A 23,890-nucleotide genomic window follows, 5' to 3' on the forward strand; every position below is an offset into this window, starting at 1 on the left:
GTAGTATATGTAGATAATGTAAATCTATATTTACATTTATAGAAATATTTAAACATATACACATATACTAGTGTGTTATACATCTGTATTATTGCATTTATGTATTATATGAAATGCATGTAACATAAACATCAAACATACAAATATACATACACACACACGTATGGTTCTTTAAAAATTATTAAGAAACAACTATAACAACCAGAATTAAGAGGCCAAGAAAAAAAATAAGGGTACATTGATGTGAGAATTGAATTCTGCTTGTGCTTTTCCTTTTGGAAATCACATACATCTGTCTAACTGAGCTAAGGGCACGAAAGTGAAGATGAAAGAATCAGCAGTATCACCAGTTTGAGATAACAAAAAATTAGACTTCAGAGTTTTATCAAGGACTCAGTATTTGACAAAACAAAGATTCTGAAGATATGTGTGCAAGTCACTTGAAGTCATATGTCAACTTCTAAACCAAATAATAACTTTTTAAAAAGTGGTAAAATTAGAAGTCAATCTTCAAATAGTTCATGGTCATAGGAGAAATCACAATGAAAATTACAAAGTGCTTAAAATTAAATGATAATGAAAGTGTTATGCATAAAAACTTATAGAAAGCAGCTAAAATGATACTTTACAAGAAAGCCCTAAGTGTTTATATTAGAAAAAGAAGAAATAATAAAATTTAGAGAAGAAATTGATGAAATTGAGCATAAAGATAAAATAGAATGCACAGACTGGAAAATTGTTCTTTGATAGATGAGTTGCAGTGGTTATGAGAATGCACTTCACAGACCTCCACATGAAGGAACATAATTGACCAACAGTAACTGTCATGTTTGCTGTAAATTCCACTCATGCTTGTACTAAGACCAAGATGCGCGTGAAGTTTCTCCCAGTCACATCAAAGGTAATAAATAATGTAAGCCTGATCCTGGGAGATACGTGACTGTTTGCATGTCTGACTTTAGCTCAAGGACTCCCCAAAGGCCTTGCCATATCTTCTTGACAACAGACAGCAGTAAAGAACACATTTGTCTGACCGGTTCTTCTTTTCTTCCTTTTTTAGGATGTGATTTGCCTGTGGTCTGACAGCTCTCTCAGTTCTTCACCGGCTTCCTTGCTAAATTTTCTGCACAAGCATTTCTCTTAGTTAAATCCTTGCTCATTTAATTTCATCTCGTTATCTGCTTCTGATAGGACCCAAGCTAATACATAAAATAAAGCAAAATTACTTTTCTAAGGTTAATAAGAAAAGAGAGAAAAGAAAGCATGAATAAATATTAATAGAAACAAACATATGACAATTGCAGATACAGTGGGTTTTTTAAAAGATGAGAGAATTGTGAACAAATTAGTGTAAATAAAATTGAAAATCTAGGAAAAAAATGAACTTACTAAAAAAATACAACCTACCAATATTGACCAAAGGGGATACGGGAAAGGCCGATGAAGTGTAAGCAGTAAAGAAGTCAAAGAATTTTTTTAAATATTTGCCAAAGTGAAAGACAAAACTCAAATAATGTTCCTGAGAGTTCTGTCGAATATTTAAGAACAAGATATTCTAAATTTTATAATAAATATTTTCAAAATTGGACCTTCTGCAGAACTACAATACTCCTAGAAGATAGCATAAGAGAAAATCTAGATGACCTTTAGTATGGCAATGACTTTTTAAATCCATCACTAAGGCACAGTTCATGAAAGAAATAATTGATAAGCTAGACTTCATTAAAATTCAAGAGATTGTCACAAAACCACAAAACAAGCCACAGATCGGGATGAATTATTTGCAAAAACCAAATCTGCTAAAGTATCCAAAGTATGTAAAAGACACTTACATTTCAACAATAAGAAGACAAACAGCCTAATTTTAAAATGGCCAAAAGACCTGAACAAACACTAGTAAAGAAGGTATAATTTGCTCAATATCAGATGTCATTAGGGAATTGAATATCAGAAACAACTGATATCTACTTCATACCTATTAGAATGTCCAAAATCCAGAATATTGACATCGCTGCTGGTGAGTGTCACCAAAAAGAATTTTTATTCATTGCTGGTGGATATGTAAATTAACCACTTTAAAAAACAGTTTGGCTGTTTGTAAAAAAACGGAACATACTCTTCCCGTACAATCCAACAATCGTGCTCCCTTGTATTTACACATTGTATTTACACAGATGTAAGTTGTATTTACAATTTACATCCACATAGGAGACTAAAAACAGATGTTTGCAGCAGCTTTATTCATAATTGCCAAAACTTGGAAGCAACCAAGATATCCTCAGTAGGTGATAAGATATAAACTATGGTACATCCAGGCAGTGGAATACCATTCAGTGCTAAAGAGAAATGAGCTATCAAACCATGAAAAGACATGGAGTAATCTTAAGTGCATATAATTAAAGGAAAGAAGCCCATCTAAAAAAGCTTCTATAAAAGCATATTGTATGATTCTAACTATACAGCATTCTGGAAAAAGCAAAACTATGGAGACAGTGAAAAGATCAGTGGTTGTCAGGAGTTTGGGGGTTAGCAGGGATGAATAGAAGGAGTACTGAAAATTTTTAGGGTGGTGAGATTATTCTATTAATACTGTATTGATGGGTACATGTCATTATATGTTTGTCAACATCCATAGAATGTACAACACCAGGAGTGAATCCTAACGTAGACTATGGACTTTGGGTGATAACGGTGTGTATTATTATAGGTTCATTGACTATAACAAATGTACCACTGTGGTGTGAAATGTTGATAGCAGAGGGCCAGGCAGAGAGGGCTAGGGAGCATAGGGGAACTCTCAGTGCTAGCTATGCAATTTTGCTGTGAACTTAAAACTGCTCTGGAAAATAGATTCTATTTTTAAAAGAATATTGTAAGATGTGAACAGTATTTTGTGTATTATTTTAAAAAAAGAAAAAAGAGCAATGTTGGCAATTAACCCTGAAATAATGCCTTAATAGCCCCTAGATATGTTTATTATTTATTTATACACTTTTTTAAAATCAGAGGAGCTTGGCATAGATCACTCTAGTACTCTTGCATCAAAAATATGTAATGAAAATTGATTGAAAGGACTTTCTGTTCACTGTTTGAGATTTGCCTTCACTGCAGACATTCAGCTGGCTGGAGGTCAGTTCCATCCAGGGTTACTGGATATGGTGGCATTGGAGTGAAAGCATGACCAACATGATACTAACAGAACTCCCACTGGGGTGGCCAGAACTTTGCAGGCCTCGACAACCACATTTGTCCATCCTGCTTCCTTTCTTTCTGGTCACAATTGTTAATCTCTGTTGAGCATCTTGCTCCCCAAACTTTCAACATCTGCTTACAGATAATTGAACCTACAAGACATCAACTATGTAAAATACATCTTTTATGCATTTTTTATACATATGTATCTTTTCACAGAATATATACGTATTTATCTTTTCACAATTTTTTTTTGAGATGGAATCTCACTCTGTTGCCCAGGCTGAAGTGCAGTGGTGCAATCTTGACTGACTGCAACCTCTACCTCCTGAGTTCAAGTGATTCTCTGACCTCAGCCTCCCAAGTAGTTGGGATTACAGGTATGTGACACCACACCCCACTATTTTTTGTATTGTTAGTAGAGACAGGGTTTTGCCATGTTGGCCAGGCTGGTCTTGAACTCCTGACCTCAAGTGATTCACCCACCTCAGGATTACAAGCATGAGCCATTGCATCCTCCACCCTCTTTTCACAATTTTTAAGTATTTTTAAAATTATTTCTGATTTCTAACAGTGATAAAGTACCATTATCTACTGTTCTTATGTTTGCCTTAATAGCCCTGTCATAAACCAATTTCTACGAACTTGTTCAAACCTTAGTCTAAATTTTGTATCATGATTTCTGACATTTGTATTCAAATAAAATGAATATATTACGTAGTCTTTATTATTTATGTATGTGTATTAATATGAGCTTTGATCAATAAAAGTAACACTTCATTTTTCTTGGTGTAAAGTAGCCAAATGTTTGCTTTATATCATGTGGAAAATAAAGCAGTTCTTTGAAAATTCCTATTAAATTTGTTATGCAAGAGTTTCTAAAAAATATGCTCCTTTTGATAATGTCATAAGACTTTTAATTTCTTGAGAAAAATGTTTAGTTTTTAAAATGTATACTGAGTCAGGAAATACAAAAATTGATAAAAGCCAAACAATCAAATGACCACTTTGTAGAAAATGCCTTATTACAGGGTTTCACATCCTCCTTTATGTTAGTATATATTCCCTATAACAATGCAGAATTGAGTATATGCTAGTGTAGACTCATATCAGGTCAGAATTGACACTGAAAATGATATTGACACTATTTACAAATTATTTTTTGAAATAAGAAAGTACTCTTTTTTTAATCTAGCTTATTCCAAAGAAAAGAAAATAAATTAAGAATTACAATCTATAAATGGGTAGTTCCTACCTTTGATTTGATTTTTTTGTTATTGCAGGGTATAACAAAGAAATCAAATATTAATAAAATAGTTATGATTTTTTTAAAACATGTACTTCATACTAAATTTTTCTGCTTTTATTTTTAATTATAGATAATATTCAATAATAACTAAATAATAAACATTATTAATGATACAAGACAAAAAGTTGGTTAATATTCACTATATCATACAGGTCACAAATGTGAAAATAATCTCTATCTTTCAAGATTTAGGAATTATATATTTTAGAATAGCAATAATTTAACCTTTGGTCCATACTTAAAACAGATATTTTTGTTGTCAAATATCACAAAACCTTTTGGATGCTTGTATTTTTGGTGTAATTTAATCTTTGTACTAATTAATTTATGTATATATTTTGCAAATAAATTTAAATGTCAAAGCTTAATCTTGTGGTTGATATAAGGAAAACAAATATATTGATTAACTCAATGTATATATTATGGTAAGCCAGAAACTTTAAGGAAACACTTTTTTAATCTGAGTTTTTATCAGATGAAAATTATCTAGAGAAAGACACAACAAAGAAGAAAAAAAATCTGTGAAAAGTTAGAATAATATATACTTTAGTAGAAGCATTCATTCTATAAAAAGTTGAGATACAGATTATTTATGCTGATTATAATTGTCCATTATACTTGCTCATGATCTAGTCTAACTTTTTTGTTTTCTTTACCATGAATGTAGTCAAATAAAATGAGAGACTAAAAATTTATAAAAATAATTTTATGAATTATTTATGGCAAATAAATTATCTACGTCAAAGATATAGAAAATAATATTTTAACACACCATATACTTAACATGCAAAACATGAATACCATTACAATCTATGGGTAGTTCTCACCAATAGTGTATGTTTCCTGGCAGGTAAGTATGTATGTACTTTCCTAAAGTTTCTAATGCTTTATATAAAGATATAGATAGAATCTGCTAAAACAATTTTTGATTAAGTGGCAAAGAAATTTCCCCATCTTCTTACAGGAAATAGCAATAATATCTGTAATGTTCATACATAATGACTTTAGAAAAATAATTTATTTCGTCTATATGAAAAGTCTCCATAGGAGGTTATGTAAGATTAAAGTTCAGTTGACTACGTGCTCATCATACTTCATTATATCACTAAGTACCAGTTCAATTGATCCAGAAAAATTAAATTTAAAATTTTACCATAAATTGACTTAAAAATATAGTAAAACAAACACAAATTACATATTTAGAGATTTCTTAAGTAACGTGTAGTAGTATCGGTGTGAACAAGAATATTCTTAAAAAAAAACAGCTGTGTAAAACATATACATGGGCTGTATTTACTCTGGGGCTCTCGTGATATACTGTAATCTAAGCCCTTTTTAATAATTCCATCATTCATATTTTCCTAAATGGTGTGCTGCTGAAAGTTGAGGTACTCATTTTCATTTAATATAAATTACTCTCAACACATCATATAATACACTTATAAAAATAAGACCTATTCAAGTTTAAAGGCATAATAAATGTTTATTACAACATATTATTCAGTCTTCCAATCTATTCAGCAAGAATAGATTGAGAAAAGTGTGGAAAAGCCCATTAGAGAACTGATCCTTCAAGAAGGCTTCTACTAAGTGTTCATTTAGCTTAAAGCCCACATACTTGTTATAAACGTTCCAGCTATATTTGACCAACTAACGTTGTCTTTCACAAAGTGTTAGATTAGTTAAAGTATTTGTTTAAAGCCGTTATCACTTTGGGAAACTAATTCCCTTCATCTATTCAGGTTTAATGTTTTATTTATAAAATAGAATCAATATTATCTACCGTTTTAAAATAATACTTGTCAAATCATATACTAATAATCTATAGAATTATATTGCAAACTTTGCAAATATACTTTTAAAAGGAAACAACATTTTAAAATGTAGAAATGTAAAGTTCTTGGTAAGTTGATCCATGAAGTCACTCATATCCTCCCATTTGAGGTCTTTTTAAAGTTCTGGCATTTATTTCTGAAGTTTTTTTGCAGATAAATGAAAAACAGTAATGGTCCACATGAAATTCCTTGTAAACAACTGAGCCATCTGGTAAATCTTGTACCTATGGATTCAACTTCCCTTCAAATCATATTTTCTAAAGAATCACTGAACTCTCAAAATCACCAATAGATTTTTTAGAATATAGTTGACCATAAGAAAAAAATCAAATTAATGGGCATATATGAAGTCAGTGAAACAGAGGTCGCAACACCTTCCCCTTGTTTTCATTTGGCAAATATTCCATGGAAGGGAAGATCCAGTATCTTCCTACACATTGACCCACACAGCCCTGGTACCTTGAAGGCAACCATACAACATTCAGAATTGTGGGAACATGTTGCCAAAAGTACAGAAAGCTTTGGCAGTGAAGAGCAACATTTTGCATATTTGTACTATGCCCATTGCAGTGACAGCTGCTGAGACAGATTTCAAAGTCTTTTACACCACCAGTTACCCACGTATTTCTATCCTTGGCACCCCTTTCAAGAATAGAAAATACCAGCTGTTCCTTCTGGCTTCCAAGGCAGTGCACAGAATTGCTCTCTCTTCCAAATAAATAAATAAGAAATAAATAACAATGACTGAAAGCAAAATCTAAGCTGAGAGGGGAACAAGGAACCAAAAAGTTTCTATTAGCACTTCTAACTAACACATCAATACTTTGGCTCACACTTTACCCGAAACATCTTGCTGCTCATAATCTTTCCTGAAAATACAAACAAAACTTTAAAATATATGTGTATCTCCTAATGGCCTAGATGCCTTGTTTGATGGCTTGGAGAGATTTCAGTAAGTTCCTTAAGGGTACCAACATAGATCAGCGTCCCATGTATCTCAGCAGTCAATACAGTCATTGCAAACCTCGTTGGTTTCACATAATAGTTTTTAAAATCCTATGACTATTATATATTAATTAAAATTCAGTTAAAGTAGAAAAAACTGCTTTTTCAAATCCTTTGGACACGTGGAAAAGGCCCAGATAAAGTATCCTATCAGTATTGTTTTTCTTATCCAATGTAAACATAGCACTGATCAAATCAGAGAATGGCATCATGTTGAGTTAAATCTTAAAATACCTGTCTGTTAGTACTAATAGTCCTATAGATATTTAAAACCTTCCTGGTTCCCTTTACACAAATACTATTTTTCATACTTATAAATTTTTATTTAAAATAAACTCAGCTGGGCACGGTGGCTCAAGCCTGTAATCCCAGCACTTTGGGAGGCCGAGGTGGGTGGATCACGAGGTTAAGAGATCGAGACCATCCTGGTCAACATGGTGAAACCCCGTCTCTACTAAAAATACAAAAAAATTAGCAGGACATGGTGGCGAGTGCCTGTAATCCCAGCTACTCAGGAGGCTGAGGCAGGAGAGTTGCCTGAACCCAGGAGGTGGAGGTTGTGGCGAGCCGAGATCACACCATTGCACTCCAGCCTGGGTAACGAGAGGGAAATTCTGTCTCAAAAAATAAATAAATAAATAAATAAAAATAAAAATAAAATAAAATAAAATAAACTCAAAAATATGTTAGCATAACATTGAAAAAAAACTATTATACTCAACTCCTACAGTTTGTCAATCAAAGAAGAAAAAAAAAAGCTTAACAACTTTCCAATTAGACTTTAAGTTCTATAGTGTAAATATGAGTTTTGTAATTCTTTTTTTTTTTTTTGAGAGACGGGGTCTTGCTCTGTCACCCAGTATGGAGTGCAGTGGCGAGATCTCGGCTCCCTGCAACCTTCACCTCCCGGTTCAAACACTTCTCCTGCCTCAGCCTCCTGAGTAGCTGGGAATACAGGCAGGCACCACCACACTCAGGCAATTTTTGTATTTTTAGTAGAGACAGGGTCTCACCATATTGGCCAGACTGGTCTCCAACTCCTGACCTAGGTGATCTGCTTGGCTAGGCCTCCCAAAGTGCTGGGATTACAGGATTAAGCCCCGGTGCCCAGCCCGAGTTTTGTAATTCTTTGGGTAAAATTTTATAAAGCATATTGCAGTATTTGTTTGAATTAAGCTGACAAGCATTTTGAAGCTTTCCTACCAACGATTAGGTAAGATTTTCATAGAATATCTATCTTTAAATGCTAAATGTCAATCTAAAATTGAAGAAAATTGAGGATATAATTAATACTTGAGATGAATATTAAATTGTATACTATGAAATATACATAAAATCAGTCATGAAAAATGTTTGCTTTCCATTCCAGCCACTTTCTACTAAGTTATTTGTTGTTACTTTTTTATTGTTTTGTTTTGTTAGAAATTAACCAATTCTCTCATTTCAAGTGAACCAAATTGTATTCATCCCAAAGCCAGCTTATTCTTTCTTCCCTTTAAAACATTTATTCATCTCACAGCTATGCCAATCTTTTTTCCTTCAGAATTGAAATTTTGCCTATTTTTCCATCTGGTTTTACAAAAGCTATCACATTATGTTTGCAAATCAATAAAGCACTCTCCACCTAAGCCCTTTCGTTCCCATCAATGATTTTTTACAGACATCTGAATGTTTCTTCGCTCCTTTCATCCTTCCTCTCTGTATGCTAGTACTTCTAAAGCTTGCATTCTTTAAATTTGCAAGCATGGAAACTTCAAAATTGAAGCAACTGGTTGACCACGTTACATGTTGTAATATTACAAATGTGGAAGGAATATTCCCATGTTGGGTACTATAACAAAGATTAACTCTCAGATAGTGCTCTTATTAAATAGTATACAAACCTGGCCAGTAGGAACAGTCATGGATTAGGACACTTGAACACCTTCCATTCAAGGAAGTATATGTTGTTTTCTTTAAACATCATTTGTTTATATTATCTATTTCACAAAATAAATTGTTTATATTATCTACTTCTCCCTAGAGAAAGCATTTTGAGAATGAAATTGTCAGCATAGGATTGACTTAAATTTATTAAATCTGTGTAGTTTTGAATTTTGATTTCTTTTTTCTGGCATGATAAATTAGGACCAGAAGTCCTATTTCGTTCATAATCCAAAATTTACACTTTGAAAATCGAAGTAAGGTTTTGTTTTGCTTTGTTTTGTTTTGGCTGCACACTGATCCTGCCTTTTGCTCCAGACTTCTTTGTTGGAGTGAACAGTCAAGTGTCTTGGAGGAACGTGATATTCCTCTTCAAGAATTCATTTTGGGGGTATGACATCAGGAAAACTCATTTTCAGTTTCTTCGTGGAGAATGTCCAAATAACTTTACTAAGCTTATGGTTCTTTGACTTCAGGTCATAATTGGGGGGTTTTCTTGATGTCTTTTCCTTTCCAATACTTTTGCATCTGTAGTTTTCCTACAAATTACATTTATTGAGACCTAGTACTTAATAGTCACATTATGCAAATTATATGTACAAATACATAACACATGGCATTTTACATTTAAGGATATTGATAGTCAGAAAAAGTCAGAAAAGCTAAGAAATTTGCCCTGCAGTGTACAGCTAGCAATATAAAATCAACACTTTACATTCACATTTACCTGATCCACAGAGATATTTTTTTCTCTACCTTGCTGCTTTGCTATCTAGATTATTACCATATTTTTAATTTAAAATTCGTTATGGATAGGAGGTAAGTGGTTCTAGGAATTAGTGGTTAAAGGAGACTCCAACCATATTGGTAATAATAAGGTGATATAAGACATGCATTCATGCATTATTGTTTATTAAAAGTAAATTATGTATTTTGAAATGTTACTTGGTCCCAGAGTTTGTAAAAAGTTAGCATTTTAGTAGCTGAATTAGAAAAAAATGTTTTATTTTAAAACCCTGGAAGTAGAAATAAGTATCTTGTGGTAAATCATGGGCTAGTTTAGCTATAATTATCTCTTTGATTATGGCAAAGCTGAAGTATAGCTTTAGTTCTTTATAAATTGAGATTTTGCCTTAAAAAGGAATTTTATAGAAAAGTATTTTTCTTTTGTAGAGAAATAGAGGTGATGAGAATAATAGCCTTTTTTTTTTTTAATCTCTAGAAAAGCTATAACTTGAGACCTATGTCTTCTCTTATATTGGTAACTCAAGACACTCAACCAAGAAATTTATGTGTTTGTCTCAGAAGTTTCTTTCTCTTATGTATAGTTCTCTGGATATTATTTCCTGAGCTCTTATACCAATGTAGGGCCACTGATATATATGTGTGTGTGTGTATATATATATATTGAACTTTTGGTGGTGTTTGACCTGCCATAGAATCATCAATCAATCACAAGATTTTTCAGACAAGAAATACTACACTGTAGTGGTAAAATTAAATTAATGATAAATACTTAAGTAAAGTGAAAAATATTTGCAGCATTATGAAATCAGTTAGCACCCCCACCCACAGTCCTCAATGTCTCATTATCAAGGGGATTCAATAGAAAAGATATCTCTTAAAAGAATTGCAATGCACATTTTAGGAGCAGAAGTGGTAGAGAAAATCTGTCACTGAACAATTAAGTTTGTGTCAGTAGCCTTATGCGAAAGTTGTTAGCTCATCATCAGTCTATGAAATCCTTTTAGGATGAAGCAAAATACCAGACGTGATTAATTTTATCATGGCACATCAGCAGGTAGTAGACAAATCAGGCACAGTCTGCAAATAGAAGAGAGACAAATTATGGGCTCTGAGTCTAATAGCCTTCTTTACTCATCGCTAGCACTCATGAATCTGGTGTCTTCCCAGGGACTAGAACACATGTCACAATCAGTACAGAAATGTTAGTTACAATTGGTTTATCCAAGAAAATATTAAAAGGTAGTCCAGAGCCAGAGTAAAGCACCCAAAGACAAAATAAACTGTATTTCCAAGTTAGAATTATAAATAGGAACATGAGAATATTTATTACTCTTGATATTATTCAACAAAAGCTTCTGAAGCACTCAATCTTCTGTGCAAAAAAAAAACATAGAAAATTCCTTTCCTTAGGTATATTCTTTCTCAAAACTTGAGTTTTTATCATAAATAATAAATCATACAATGAATTGAATATGAACATATGAAAACAGATTTGCTTATCTGCTATCTAAATAAAAACACATTTGAAATTTAATGCATAGAAGATAAAACTGAAATTTGAAATTTTTGGAATCCATTTTCATTTTTCATCCATCTATGTTAAAAGTATCTTATAAATAATTTATTTTTAGCTTTTATTTTTAAAATGTGACTTATCTTTGAAAATTCATGAGCTTTTGTTTGAAATATCATCATCACCACACAGATTACTGAATTTCAGTTCATAAGCCATGATCATTCCATTTGTTCAAGGATGTAGAAAGAAGATAGCTTGATTTTGTAAAGCTAGACTGCTGAGCAGCAAAATATGCTTTATCTCATGATTGTATCTAATGAACTCAGAACTTAGGGAATAAGCCAATCAGACTATTTCTAAAAGGATAGCCTCAAAAATATTCACCACCAGTCACCCTTAGAACACCATGGAAGTCATTTCCAGCTTTTCTATCCTTGGGAATAAGGCAACCAGAGAATAAAATGAAATCAGAGAGGCCAGGCATGCTGGCTCACGCCTGTGATCCCAACACTTTAGAATACCGAGGTGGGGTGGATCATGAGATCAGGAGTTTAAGACTAGCCTTGCCAATATGGTGAAACCCCGTCTCTACTAAAAATACAAAAATTACCTGGGCATGGTGGCAGCTGCTTGCAATCCCAGCTACTCGACAGGCTGAGGCAGGAGAATTGCTTGAACATGGGAGAAGGAAGTTGCAGTGAGCCTAGATCGTGCCACTGCACCCCAGCCTGGATGACAGACTTAGATTCCATCTCAAAAAAATAAAAATAAAAATAAAAATAAAAATAAAGAAAAGAAAAGAAAAGAAAAAGAAATCAGAGAGTTTCAAGACCTTTGGCTCACAATTTCACAATATACCATAGGAAATCAAAGTGATTGTCATCTGTGTTTTGGGACACCTATATATTTAATAGGAACACTTACTCTCTTTACACTCCAACACATTCACAATTTAGTCATCATCTAGTGTCATTGACCACTACCGTGTTTACCTAACAATTTATTAACTAGAGAAAAAAAAGATATACTTAAAATGATTCGACCAACATTTTAGATTATTCAATTAAGTTAATTAGAATGAGTGGCATTGATTACATATTACAAACTTCAAGTAACTAACATCCAAAGAATAGACCAAGTAGAATCTAGAGTGAATTTTGTATTAACAGCAGTAAAAGCATGCCAAAAAGTGATAAAGGTAATTGGCGTCAGAATAAATGGTTACATCTTCCAGTATCAAGGATTTTTGTAGATAAACATTATTTAAAAAGAGAATAATTTTTAAATACACAAACTCACTTGAATATAGAATGAAGATGGAAAAATTGTAGGGAATTTAGAGAGAAAACCTTAATATAGGCTGAGCGAGCTGCTTCTGGCTATGTGCCCAAACCACATAGGAAAAGTTTTCACTATCGCCGTTATTAGGAATAGTTGGCAGGAAAATGTCTACAAGCACAAATTACTGTTTGTGCTATTATACTATGTTTATTATTTTTTGTTTATTTTCATTTTTTCTCTGTTGGCTTTTTTCAAAAAGTAATAAACTGATAATACCAAGAGAATTTTTGTTTTAGTTTTTACTTTGAGATGTATGGGGTTATGTGCATTTCTAAGCTCTTGAAGTGAGAAGTTAGGAGGCATGGATTTCTCAAGAAGATAACAATATAACCATATGAATTTAAGTGAATGAGTACTCAGTTTTCAGCAGCAGCAAGAGTAATTCATGGGTTCACGATACAGAGGCAGAAAATAATGTAACCCCACCACCTGTAAACTCAGCTTCTCATTTAAACAGATTTTCTGTACTGAGTTGGCCTTTACTACTGCTACATACATTTATTCACACAATTTTAGAAAAAGAGAAGGTGTGTTTGTGTTCTTAACTTTAGTAATAATTTCCCTTCTTTTAGTTGCTTATTTTTGAGATAACAAAGGATTCTCACTCATCATGTGAGGTATTTAGAAAAAGCTAAAAAGTCAGTGGTGTCATGATGAAGAAGCACACACTTGGTTGAAATAATAGCTACCGGCACTCTCTAGCTGTGTGAGCTTGGGCAAGTTATTTAATCTTTCTGAGATTAATCTATATGCTTGTAATAAACAATATAATCTATATATGTATAATAACTTTATATTTAATCTCATCTATATGTTTGTAATAACCAACTTATAGGTTACTAAGTATGAAATTAGATAGCATATGAAAAAATGCTTAGCCCAAGTTATGAAACAGGAGTTTAGGGGGTTCAGGAGTGGCCATTTTCATTAACGATACCTATATTTTTAAGTACATGGATTATTGTCATATCCATTACATCATATTAATAACTGTGATAGTTAATTTTTAAAGTCAACTTGACTGGGTTAAGTGATAGCCAGCTAGCTGGTTAACCATTATTTCTGGGTGTGTCTATGAGGGTGTTTCCAGAAGAGATTAGCACCTACCCTCACCAATGTGGGCAAGTACCACATAATTGGTTGAGGGAAGGAACAGAACAGGCAGAGGAAAGAAGAATCTCTCACTTTTCTGGAGCTGAGGTCTCCATATTCTCCTGTCCTCATACATCAGAACTCCAGGTTCTTAAACTCTGGACTCCGGAACATGCATCAGCAGCCCCTCAGGTTGTTAGGCCTTCAGCCTCTGACCGAGATTTATACCATCATCTCCACTGATAAGTCATTGAACTCTTACTCAATTATACCACCAGCTTCCCTGATTCCCCAGCTTGCAGATGGCATATTGGCATGTTGTAGGACTTTTCAGACAGCATAATCATGAGTCAGTTCCTAGAATAAACTCCCTCTTTTGCATATTATATAGGACATATATATATCCTATATATTATATATATATGTGTGTATCCTATATAATATATGTATATATCTTCTATTGATCTGTTTCCCTGGATTACACCCTAACACAATAACTTGGTCTACAATTGAATTTTAGAACATGAATCTAACTCATTTTTCCTCAATATGGATTATTTAATCAAAAGCAAATGAATATTATAGTATTTAAGGAGGCAGGGTAATATATTAAAAGCAGCAATGTAGTAGGGCTTAAGAACAGTAGTTCTCATCCAAACTGAAGCCACCAATGCAATCTTTTAGTTAGGCTTTTAAATTTAATTAATAGGCTTTTTTTTAGTTTAAAATTTACAGAAAAATGAGCAGAAAATACAGAGTTTCCATATAACATTCTCTTCCCTTAGTTTTCTCCATTATTAACATCTTGAATTAGAATGACAGAATTTTTTATAATTGATGAGTCAATACTGACACATCATTAACGAAAGTTCATAGTTTACATTAGAGTTCACTCTTTGTGTTACATATTCTAAGGGTTTTGGCACATTTGTAAAGAAACAGATGCACCACTGCAGTATAATACAGTGTACATTCATTCATTTCTCAAAAATTGCCTGTGCTTCACCTATTCATCCCTTTCTTCTTCTCCACAAACTCCTGGCAACTGCTATTGCTTTACTGTCTCCATAGTTTTGCTATTTCCGTTGTTGAGTAATATTTTACTCTATGGATGTACCGTAACTTGTTTATTCATTCACTTACTAACCAACTTTTGGTTGCCTCCAAGTTTTGGCAATAAAGGTAATGTAAACATTTGTATGCAGGTTTTTATATAGACAAAGGTTTTCAACTCATCTGGGTAAATATCAAGGATTGTAATTTCTAGATGATATGGTAAGAGCATGCACAGTTTTGTAAGAAATTGAAAAACTTAACTTGCAAAATGACTGGACCATTTTACATTCCCACAAGCAATGAATGAAAGTTCTTGTTGGTACCCATCCCAGCCAGTGTTTAGTGTGTTCAGTGTTTTGAATTTTGGTCATACTAACATGTGTATTGTAGTATCTCATTGCTGTTATAATTTACAACTTTATAATGACATATGATGTTGAACATCTTGTTATATGCTTATTTATCATCTGCGTTCCCTCTTTCCCATGCAATCTTGAGGAAGCCAATGACATTCTCTGAATCACGAAATAGGCAAGTAAAGTAGTTTCTATATCACAGAAGTGTGATGTTGAGATACTCATTAAGGTAATAATGGATGGCTAAAGCTATAGTACAAGATAAAAGGGAAATTATAAATGTTTACCTGATTGAGATTACTAAACTGAGAAGGGAGAAAATTGATTGTGATTCACGATTGCAATTTATTTGTTTGACCAATTCTTTCAAAACATGGGACCTCATATTCTTTTTTGTTGTTGTTTGTTTTTTTGTTTGTTTTTCAGACACAGTCTTACTCTGTCACACAGGCTGGAGTGCAGTGGTGAAATCTCAGCTCACTGCAACCTCCACCTCACAGGTTAAAGCAATTCTTCTGACTCAGCCTCCTGAAGAGCTAGGATTACAGGTGCCCACCATCATGCCTGCCCAGTCAATTTTTTTATTTTTAGTAGAGATGGGTTTTCATTATGTTGGTCAGGCTCATCTCAGATTCCTGACCTCAAATGATCCACCTGCCTTGGCCTCCCAAATTGCTTGAATTACAGGCATGAGCCACTGTGCCTGGCCCTAATATTCTTTATATTATAATTTGCTGTCTCTATGATGTTTTTATCCAAACTTCTCTTGCTCATTAGCATAACTGAATGATCAACTCTGATTTATCCCCTCTATTTTTTTCATAAATAGCCATATTAGAATTGTATATTCTATTGTTTCTTCTCATAGTCTCAAAATTCACAGCCACCAGGTATTTATATCATGATGATACAGTTTACCTTTCTGCATTACAACACAGAAGATAAACATTTTCACTTACTATAGTAAAAATAGCCTGCATTGAGACAGCTGATGATGCTCCTACATTCTAGGGAAAACATCTCACTGATATACTCTGTCATCTGGATTATTGCAAATGACACTCAGGCAATTGGTCTGGTAAGTTTTCAGACACATTCCTGACAAAGCCAATCATGTGAATATGTCAAATCAATTCTGCCTCTGTTTAACTTAGATTCCAACTCTAAAATACATTCCCACCACTAGGATTTCATAGCATGCACAAACACAGTGTACGAAGATTCTGAACAAAGATTCATGAAACCATTAAGAAATCCACCTCACAGCCGGGCGCGGTGGCTCAAGCCTGTAATCCCAGCACTTTGGGAGACCGAGGCGGGTGGATCACGAGGTCGAGAGGTCGAGACCATCCTGGTCAACATGGTGAAACCCCGTCTCTACTAAAAATACAAAAAATTAGCTGGGCATGGTGGCACGTGCCTGTAATCCCAGCTACTCAGGAGGCTGAGGCAAGAGAATTACCTGAACCCGGGAGGCGGAGGTTGCGGTGAGCAGAGATGGCGCCATTGCACTCCAGCCTGGGTAACAAGAGCGAAACTCTGTTTCAAAAAAAAAAAAAAAAGAAAGAAAGAAAGAAAGAAAAGAAAAGAAAAAGAAATCCACCTCACAATAATGTCCCTGTACCCACAGATAAACTTTTTTCAACTTACCTTTTACCACCTTCTGCCAATTATTAAAGAAATTGCTCTTTAGTACATGTATTACCCAGTTCACTTTTTCTGTTTGTTTCATTTCCATTTTTGTTTCAGAATGCTGAGGTTTGGTCCATTTAAGGAATGCTTTCTAGATTCTATATCCTGTTTTACCATCATTGAGGTTATATCAGCTCCCAGTGTATTCTTACACAAGACAATGTAGAGATAGGAGTTGGCTGACATGATAAAAGTGTGTTCATTGTGGTAAACAGTACCTTTAGAAGTCTGGAAAAGGAACATACAACAATTGATTTATGCTTGCATCTGTAAAATATGTCAATTAAAGATAGATTATACAGCTGCATAAGTGTCGAAAAAAACTTGACAGAATTAAGTTTGAAGTACAGGAAACCAAAGAACTGTACAATAAAACAATAAGCCTACAAAACTGTTAAAATAAAGGACCTTGTTTTTTTAAGTGTGATGCTGACATTTTAATTCACAAGACACAAATCAAGGAAATCATTAGACTCACTTAAACAAAGTGGACATAAGGAAGGTTTCCCTTACAGTTATGTGTCTATATGCAATAACCTAATTTTAGCTGCATGTCCTTAGAAAATATGCTTTTTTATATTTAGTGTGTATTTATTTCCTTAAAATATAATAACTGTTCTTTTTCTCTGAAAGCCCTCCTGAATTTCTTTCTACTTAATTCATAATTTCTTAATTCTTCCATAGTAGCACATTGTGACATCTATCAGAATACCTCTCAGAGTATACCCATGAGTGTGGGTCTTTCTCCTTTATTTGGCTATAAACTTCTCAAGAGGCAGTTCATCTCCTATCTGAATTGACTTCCAATCTCTCCTCTACCACCTAGTGCAAACTCTGGCACAAAACATTCTTCCAATAATTTCTTTTCATTACTTCCATAAGGGGAGACAATTGTGAACCTTTACCTTCCAGAGAGAAGGCCTATAAAAATGTGTTATTATAATTACCTGTCATGTATAAACACAAAGAGTGACAAATGAGTAGTTAGAGTCTGAAGTTTGTGGCACTATATCTTTTACTGCTTGTCCTTGGCCTCCAAAGAAATCTCCCATGTGTTATGTAATATACAGTGGAAACATTTTTAAAAAATCAAAAAAACATGGTATAATTTCCAACCACAACCTTCAACTTGAGGCAACGTGCCCAGGATCTGGTTTGAATTAACAGAGTCAACTCAATACAGTACAATAAAGAACACATTCTCAGGGTCTGAGCAGAAAGACTTCTTAGTAATTTTAATTCCTTACCAAGGGGAAAAAGGAAAAAAATAATTCAAATAATCTTATGAGTTGAGATGAATGAAGTATTCACTATCCTAATTCTCTAAACAAGATATCAGTGAGTGACATATCCTGTTTTGGAAAAGCTAAGTTTTTCTAGCGACAGCATAAGGGAATTAAGAGTTTAAATAACATGTCTTGTTTGGAAAATAATGTTGTTAATTTAATACTTTTTAAAACTAATATTCACTAATATGTGAGTAGGGGCTTCTTTTAAGACAGTCCAAGTGGATTGTGGTAAGTAAGTTATGGGAAACCCAGTAAAAATTACTATAGAAGGTTTCCAACCTTTTTCCTTGCAACTTCCAAAATTTAGATAATCTAATCAATCAGTAAGTTACAGACATACCCCAAGTTTTACTGGAAATAAATATTTTGCAAACATGTTCTATATTTTTCTTTATTCTCAAAGCTTATATTATCTGCAGTGCTATATACTAAATACAGATGATAACATAAAGCAATGCTTTTAAACACTGAACTATTTTTTATTTAGCATTATAGTCTGTGTATTCTCTAGAAGACAATCAGACATATTAACCATGAAATATTTCCTTATCTTTTTCTATATATCATCTGAGTTAAAATATATTAATTGTTAGAGCTTTGTTAACAAATTTGGTTCTTACAAACGGCTTCTAATTCCTGCAAAGTTGTTAATGAGAGACATGATAGCAATCCCTTAGACCAATAATTAGGTGAGTTGCAAACATTTACGACTACAGTTTGTCTACTTAAGAAACTACCACTATATCTTTAAGAACAATCAAGCTCTGGCTGACATTTTCACGTGCAAACTGACTCCAGAGAAGAGCTAGAACAATCACTCCCCTCCCAGCCTCCTAGGTTTGTTAAAAGGACCAGGAAACAAGGAGGAAGAGAAGAAAAGTACAAAACAACATGTGTTGCCACCTAAATCACAACTTCGTTTGCTATTGGGACTTTTGTTTTTGTTTTATTAATACATCTTTTAGAGGGCAGAGGAATATCTGATGCTTACTGGAATCACATGACGGTCCATCCAAACACGGCATAAAACAGAAGAAAGAGAACTGTAGGCTGATTCATTAGAGCAATATCAGATGACTTCCCTAGTCATCTATTATTGCACAGCAAACTATCCCAAAATTCAGTGGCTTAAAACAATGGTAATCATTTATTTTTTTTCTCATGAAACCTGCAAGTAATTAGGTCTCAGTGGGGAAGGCTGTTCTCTGTTCCATTCAGCATGAACTGGCATTGCTTAACTGAAAACTGAAGAATCTACTTTCAAGATGATTCACTAACATGGTTGGCAAATTTTTGCACGATGTGCCTGTGAACCTAGCTTGGACTGAAGGATGAAGGTCTTAATGCTTCTTATGTGAGCCTCTCTATGTGTCCTGAACTTTTTCACAACCTGGTAGCTGAGATTCAATATCAAGCATCCTAAGAGTCAGCAGAAGCTCTATCATTTTCTATGTCCTGGACTCAGAAGTCTCAATAGTCACTCCTGTCCTATTTTATTAGTTGAGCTAATACAAAGGTTCTTTCAGTTTCAAGTAGCTAGAAGAGAGGCAACAGAATTTATCATTTCATGCAGGAATAACAAGGTTCTGAAATAACATGTAGGGTGGCAAATATTGTTAAAGCCAGTTCTGAAAAATGAAATCTTTCACAGAACCACTAGGAGTAATATAAGAAATTTGTTAGAGGGATTTGAATTAAAGTAACTATGAGAAGAAGTCAAGGTAAAGTCTGGTCCTTAGTTTAGCGGTGGACCTGAAGCCTGAAAAGGAAGAAGGAATATTGGAATTTTGAGAAAGAATTAGAACTCACATCAGTTTCTCTTCAGAGTTTGCATCAGTCTTTCACTGTCTCCCGTCCTCCAAATTTAATGATGTAGGTGGAATGCAGAAGAGATGACACATTTTGCCAGAGACCTGCACACAGATTGGTCCAGGACTTGGCAATACTGAAAGAGGAGGCATATTTGGTGTGAATTGCAGGAGTTAATGACCCAGCTGTTCTGCCACAAACTGCAGCAGTAGATCCCTGACAACCTGCATAACCACACTGACCTAAGTGTGACCATGGCTGCTGCTTCAATTCCACATGCGTCTCACAACACTTTTCTTGTGGCAAAAACAGCACTAACCCAAAACATCCAGGGAAGAGAATTGTAATTACAACTTAGCTACATAAACACATATATGTATATATATGTATATATGTATGTATATATAGAGGTGTATATATTTATATACATCTCTATATATGATATTATAGTTTAAAATATGGCCAATTTTCATGAATATGCTATGTGTATTTGAAAGTAGGCTATATTATCCGTTCTTAAGATTAGTTATGTATTTTAAGATTAATTACATATAGTATAAATTATATATATAACATCATTGATCATGTTTCCAGATCTACAAGCTTACTAATGTTTGTTCAACTTGCTTAATCTTGGATTAAGAACGTTTATTCTGTCATTAGTGTGTTTCTCTTTTATTGTATAGTTTATCTTTTCTGTTTTAAGAAAATTAATGGTTTGTTTGTTGTTAAGTATTTAAGTATTTATAAACTTTCATTGTGAGTGGAGCCTTTAGAACTATAACATGTTCTTTTAGGTTTTAAAAAAATTCTTTTGATACAGACAGAAGTCAGGGAAATACTGGGTAGAAGAGGGAGGTCAATCCCCGATTAGGGCCACATCCTCAAGCCTGGACCCACAGCCCAAAGTGAGAACATGCATTCCTGTTTTCCTGCCAAAACGCTGCTTCCTTTTCCAAAACCACCCTGGCTCACCCTGCCCCTCGTCCTGTAACCCATAAAAACCCCAGTGCTCACTGATGCGGTGGCAGAACAGCAGAGAAGGAGAGAAGAGAAGCAGCAGCCAGATATCAGAGAAAAGCAGCTTGATTTCAGAGGGACGGCTTGATGATGGGATCTCAAAGAAGAGTTCCTCCAGGATGACCTAACTGCAGGGGAAGACCACCTTCCCGCTCTGTCCCATTTCCAGCTCCCCATCCAGCTGAGAGCAACTTCCAGTGCTCAATAACATCCTCCACATTCACCACCCTTTGATTTCTTTGTGCAACCTGATTCTTCCTGGAAGCAGACAAGGATCCAGGTGTGGGTGCAAGAGGCTCTCACACTGACTCTCCACTGAGCTGTTTAACACTTCAGCCATCCATTGATAGCAAAGCGAAAAAAGCACACTCTAACACATGCCCTCTGGGGCTCCGGGATTCTCGGGCATCCGCTAGATGTTGCCACAGGCCCACACGTAGTTCTGCTCCTGCCAGTTGCCCAGAAGCCTTTGTATTAGCCTCTTCCCCAGCTCACCTGCGTGCTCCCACTACTGCAAGGGGTTGAGAGCTGTGAGCTGAGTAAACCAGCCAACTCCTTCTCAAGTCCCACAAAGAGGTCAAGTAAACTATCACATTTCCCTTTTTACCTGATTTCCGTTTTAATCAGAGATTAATATTGTGACCTTCTTTCCCTTTATTTGAAGTCCTCTTGTATATTTATCTTTTTAATTTTTAACCTTCTGTTTATATTTAAGTGAGCCTTGTATGAATAGTAGAATGTTGAATTAGTTTTGTTAGTCAATCAATATTCTGCAGGTATTTTTATTTTATTAAGTGAATTAATCCAATTTACATCATTATAGTTCATCAGTTATGTCATATTGTTTTATTTGTTTCTTTGTTTCAGGAGAATGAATATATTTTGTCTTTTAGGGAGTGTTTTATTTTTTCAAAATTTTAATTTTAGACTAAAAAATTAATATAATAATCTTAACACTCTCTCTTCCTATTTTTTTATGGTTTCCTAATGTAAGCTAGTATATTTAAGTGAGCTTGTAACCTCTTCTTTCCACAACACTCTGTCACCTCAGGATCTGAGCTGAAGTAAAGCTATTGCCTTAGTATCCCAGTTAATACTCATACAGGATCCTGCTTCTTCCTACACTTTTAACAAATTTAGCATGTATACATTCACAGAGCATAGAGCATTGCACTGATAAGTTATCTATTTTATTCCAGTAAATAGGTAAAAAATATTTAACGTTTATCATTTCTTATGTCAGTGTCTTCATTTTTTGTTTGCCTTAAGTTTCATTTTCACTACATATAAAATTTTATGGTTCATTTTTAAATTAAATATCTTAAATATGTTATTTCAATTTCTTCTAGCATCAAGTTTCCTGTAAAAAATATAGACAACCTGAAATTCTTTTTTTATAAACGACTTGCTCTTTATGCCTTAATTCCCAAAAGATTTTTTCTTTTTTCTTTAAAATTTTGTAGTTTGACAAGTTTGACAGTATAATGTCTTGCCTTTCTCAGCTGATTTTAGCAATGTCCTTTGAGTATGTAGCATCAAGTTATCTTTTATGTTAAGAAATTTTTCTTATTTTTGCTCTGTTTCATAGGGTTTTTTTTCTTTTTTGTTCTTCAGAAGCTTTTTGTCTCCATGCTGAAGAAAAAAAAGAAGTTATATATGTGTGTATACCTCCTGTACATCATATTTTATATCTAAATTTTTATGTTTTTATTTTTAAAATTTCTATACTTTCAATCTTATATATTTTTTTCTAATATCACTCATTTTTACCATTATGTTCCTTTTAATATCATTTGCATTTCTGAAATGGCTTTTTATTTTATTTACTGAGTGTGTCTTCTCTCATCAAATCTTCTTTACCTCAAATCATTTCATTTCTGAATTGACTTTTGTTGTCCTTTCATAGCATCTGTCATTCTAAAATGAGTTTTTGATCATTTTGAGATACTAGGTGACTGTATTCATCTGTTCTATGAGCAAGTCACTTTAATGCACTCTTACTGCTCATTGGGGTGTTACTCTGCTTCTTATTCTTTGACTAAAATTATTTTGTTGTTTATTTATTATGTGAAATTAATTTTCCTATGCTTTTAGGCTGTTTGTGTGGCCTAGGAAAACTTGATGTTTTTGAAAGATATGTGTCTTTTTTTATTTTATTTTTTTAATCTCTATAGATCCCTCTTCCGTTGGTTTGGCAAATTGATCAAACATGTTTGTATAATTTCCTAGGCTGCTTTCCTACTTTTATCTGAATCTCCTCATTTCCTATTGCCTTTTCTTGTTAATTTTGAATTCAACTCCCAGAAGTTTCTCCTTAGCATGGGGCTTTGTCTTGTCAGTTTCACTATGCCACAGGATTCAGACTGCTCCATCATGGTTATACCTTGTCACTTCACAGCCCTTTGCTTTTCCCTGTGAATTGGTGTGAATGAATTCACCTGTTCTTCTACTCAGATCTGCCCCCAAATCTTTTCAGTGTGTGTCTGTGGAATGTTTCTCCAATGTACCAGAATTTCTGTTTCTTTTTTTAACTTCTTCCGATTGAGAGACCAACAATATATAGGTCATGTAAATGCTGGCATTTTTGCCAACTTGCTGGTCTATGGAATCCACAGGGATGCCTTGTTACCTATTTTTTCTGTGAATATTGTTCATGTCATTGGTTTAGCCTTACTAGTTATTTTGCCTGCCTTTATTCAAAGATTAGA

The 23,890-nt window shown here is 33.9% G+C and overlaps 1 long non-coding RNA gene across 1 annotated transcript in view; it reads right to left on the reverse strand.

The window, feature by feature from the left end:
- Positions 1 to 20,046: 20,046 nt before the first annotated feature.
- LOC141580868 (uncharacterized) overlaps positions 20,047 to 23,890 on the reverse strand; it is a 108,477-nt gene continuing 104,633 nt past the window's right edge. Inside the window, exon 6 of the long non-coding RNA XR_012513272.1 lies at positions 20,047 to 20,298. This is a non-coding gene — a long non-coding RNA (uncharacterized LOC141580868). The remainder of the gene's footprint in view (positions 20,299 to 23,890) is intronic.

This window comes from Saimiri boliviensis, chromosome 1 (assembly GCF_048565385.1).
Source record: "Saimiri boliviensis isolate mSaiBol1 chromosome 1, mSaiBol1.pri, whole genome shotgun sequence".
In the NCBI taxonomy this organism is placed as follows: domain Eukaryota; kingdom Metazoa; phylum Chordata; class Mammalia; order Primates; family Cebidae; genus Saimiri; species Saimiri boliviensis.